Raw genomic sequence first — 3,763 nt, 5'->3', positions numbered from 1 at the left:
CTCCAGAGTGGACAGCTGCATGGTTCAAAGATGTCAGTCAAGAGGCTGGTAGTTGGCGTTTTCCCCTCTCCTGTGAAAATCAAACTTGGCATAAGTCTGAGCCCTTTTGCTGATGGAAAGTGGATGCCAGGAGGAAGTAGGGGGATGCGTTTCCTTTTGGATATCCAAAAAGAAGAGGAGGGCTGGCTCTATAACTGTCAACTGTGATTAAAGAATGTATTTAGTTTCCAGCAAACCTTTCCTCACTTCCGTTTGGCCAGAATTGGGTCACATGTCCACTTCTGACCTAATAATTCATGGAATGTGTGGAACTCTCCTCAGCCCAACTAGAGTCACACCTATATGAGATTATTGTGTTTTAGATGTGAATTAAATAATAAAATAGGGTTTCCTTACAAAGAAAAGCAGCAAGTTTGATGCTCATTGGGCAAGTTACCAACATTGGACTTGTGTATTTTTTTATTTTTATTTTTTTAACCACCTGAATCCTGGTCCCAGCTGTTCTCTCTCTGAGCTTTGATCAACCATTACCTGGAAAAGAGCTCCCAAAAGTACAACGGAAGTTATCAAACAAGTCACTTTTACAGATTATGTTATATAGTGGAGAGGAATTGGATGAAGCACAGTTCAAACCCAGTGGAACTGTATACTGGAGATGAACTTCCTGAAATGTCTTTGAAAATTCCCTGACAATGGAGATTGCTCATCTAAGACATTTTGTGGCACCACATTCCTCTGTTATTTTGATATCTCTCTTTTTTACTCTCAAATCTACTCTAGAAAATTCAGCTACTTCAAGTCCCCTTTGTGACTCCCTCTTCTTTCAGAACATGCACTCGAGGTGTCTCAGGAAGTGTTGTTAAACATCTACCCGTGAAGGCAGATGGCGCTATTCCCCTAAGAGGCTTAGCAGAGATGACTAAGAATTTGTGCTGCTATTTTGTTTGTTTGTCAACACATAAAGTACATACCTCAGAAAAGAAAACTGCAAAGAAGGGCATGAACACGTCAACAGTGGTTCATTTGTGGTGGTGGAATTGACAGTCATATTTATTTTCTTCTTTGAGTGCTTCCACACATAGTAGGTATGAAACTCTGTTGACAGCTTGGATGTGGAAAATACGATCTTAATTTTCTAAGATTAAACTTAATTTACATTTTTCTGAGAAAGAGTCTCACTCTGTCACCCAGTCTGGAGTGCAGTGGTACAATCTCTGCTCACGGCAACCTCCACCTCCTGAGTTCAAGCAATCCTCCTGCCTCAGCCTCCCAAGTGGCTGGGATTACAGGCACAGGCCACCAATCCCAGCTAATTTTTATATTTTTCATAGAGATAGAGTTGCACCATGTTTGGCCAAGCTGATCTCAAACTCCTGACTTCAAGTGATCCATCCACCTGAGTCTCCCAAAGTGCTGGGATTACAGGCGTGAGACACTGCACCCAGACTTAATTTACGTTTTAAATTCCCACTTCTTCAGAGTAGTTACAAACCTGTTCTTTAGCAAAGAAGAGTCCCTCCAACCACTCCCTATTATACCAGATTTTATCTAATTTTCAGAATATTATGGATGGAGGCCAAAACTCAACATAGATTTCTCAAATGTATACGTCAACACAAGCACCTGACATTTGGTCACGTGCCCATGGTCCTATCTGTTCTTTGACTCTTATTCGGGTCTGCCAGACCCTTCCAGGTGCGGCTTGTGCTCACCTGCTCCTGTGCTTATCTGAAGAGCTAGAATGAGAATTGTGCTGAGAATTCTGGGAGATCTCTGTATAGACTCACGAAGCAGCACTTTTCCCATAACTGGGGTCTCTTACCCTGGATACAGTTTTGCCTGAGGAATGAAGGGTAGGCCCTTTAGCTGTGACACCCAACAGACCCATTCCATTTGCTTGGTTATCTCTTCTCCCTCTTCTGGGCTTGAAGTGTTAATTTATTAATTTTTTTTTCACACTAGTAAGTGAAGCATATTCTCAAATACTCAGTTTGTGATATTTAATCTGTAAGGATGTACACATTATGGTAAATAAAAGCTGGGCCGAGATCTCAAGATGATGTGCCTCCTCTCTGCTGTATGTCACACCTCCCTTGACAAAGTGAGGAAATGGGAACCTGTCCCCAAGAAGCTACAAGTTATTTACAGAAGTGGTTATATTTGTAATGCAGTTTGTAGAAAGTCAGATGTAAGTAGAGTGTGAAATATGTGACCCAATGAGGAACTGTGAGAGTCTGTAAGGCATATCAGTTTTCCCTCAGAACTAAGCTTCCTGGGCCCTGGGATAGGAAGAAGAGATATTTTGCGCATTTTTTTGAAGCAAATAGGTTATGCAAATTATCTGCTTTTTCTGTCTGTATGCATTAGGTCAATTCCTATGGGCCAGTTACTGTCCCTTACTTTTCTAGTCATTAGTACTTCTTTGTTTTTAATTAAGTGTATTCTCTTAAGAAATATACTACGTGTCCCTTCACGATGCAACTTCAACTTAATGTAGTCTGTACCTGAAATCCAGGGTTCATTTCCTGCCAGATTAATGACCCTGAAACAGTTAACCATTTTTAATATCACTGACAGTTTCCATGACCCTAAGAAAGCGTTCTATTAAATAGATGATTAAACTTAAATATTATCACCCTGATTTTAATGCCTTCTACACAACCCTGTCTATGTCAAAATACCTCTTGCTTCAAGGCACTCAAATTTATTTGAGTGACATTAGGAAGATTTGCCAGAAGGAAAAAAAAAAAAGAAAGTGTTCACCGTTGGGTGGATTAGAAAAGATACATGAAGGAGAAGGAATTTTAGTTCCAGGCTGAAGGTGGGTCCATGACATGTCGAGGTGAAGGAGATCACAGGCTGTGAACTACCTTAGTAAAGGCATGGAGCGGGAAAGGAGTCGGATAGGAGTGGGGATCTGCTTGCCATCGGCTACTGGGAAGGCTCTAGCAGAGGAAGGTTTAGCGGATAGCTTCAAACTTGATTCTGGCAAGTGCCCACTCCCAGCATGTTTTCTGAAATTCCATTCTCAAGAGCAGTAGAGACTCATAAAGCCCTAACTGACTTGCTTTTGGAGAGGCATTTTACTATAGTGGCTAAGATCCAGGGCTCAGGATTTAGAACTGTGAGGCTCTTATCCCAGTCTGTCAACTGCTAGCCGTTACCTCGGATAAAATTTACCTCGGCTTCCACATCTGGAGAAGAGGATACTAATAGTCCCTGCTTCCTAAGATTGTTATGATGAGTAAACAAGTTCCTATACCAAAGCACTCAAAACAGTACCCAGCCTGTTATTCAGTAAGTGTATTAATATGTTCTTTCACTGCTATAAAGAAATACCTGAGACTGGATAATTTATAAAGAAAAGAGGTTTAATTGGCTCACAGTTCCATAGGTTGTGGCTCGCAGTTCCACAGGCTGTACAGGAAGCATGGCTGGAGGCCTCAGGAAATTTACAATCATGGCAAAAGGCAAAGAGGAAGGAAAAATGTCTTCACATGGCCGGAGCAGGAGGAAGAGAGTGAAGGGGGAGGTGCCACACACTTTTAAACAACCATATCTCATGAGAACTCACTATTCCGAGAACAGCCAGGGGGACATCTGCCCCTGTGATTCAATCACCTACCACCACACGCTTTCTACAACATTGGGGATTACAATTTGACATGAGATTTGGGTAGGGACACAAGTCCAAATCATATCAAGAGGCGTTAGCTATGATGATGGAATTTTCATCTCCCCAACAGACTATAATGACCCTCAG

The sequence above is a fragment of the Mandrillus leucophaeus genome, unplaced genomic scaffold (genome assembly GCF_000951045.1).
Source record: "Mandrillus leucophaeus isolate KB7577 unplaced genomic scaffold, Mleu.le_1.0 Scaffold647, whole genome shotgun sequence".
Lineage (NCBI taxonomy): Eukaryota > Metazoa > Chordata > Mammalia > Primates > Cercopithecidae > Mandrillus > Mandrillus leucophaeus.
Note: the sequence above shows the minus strand (reverse complement) of the source record.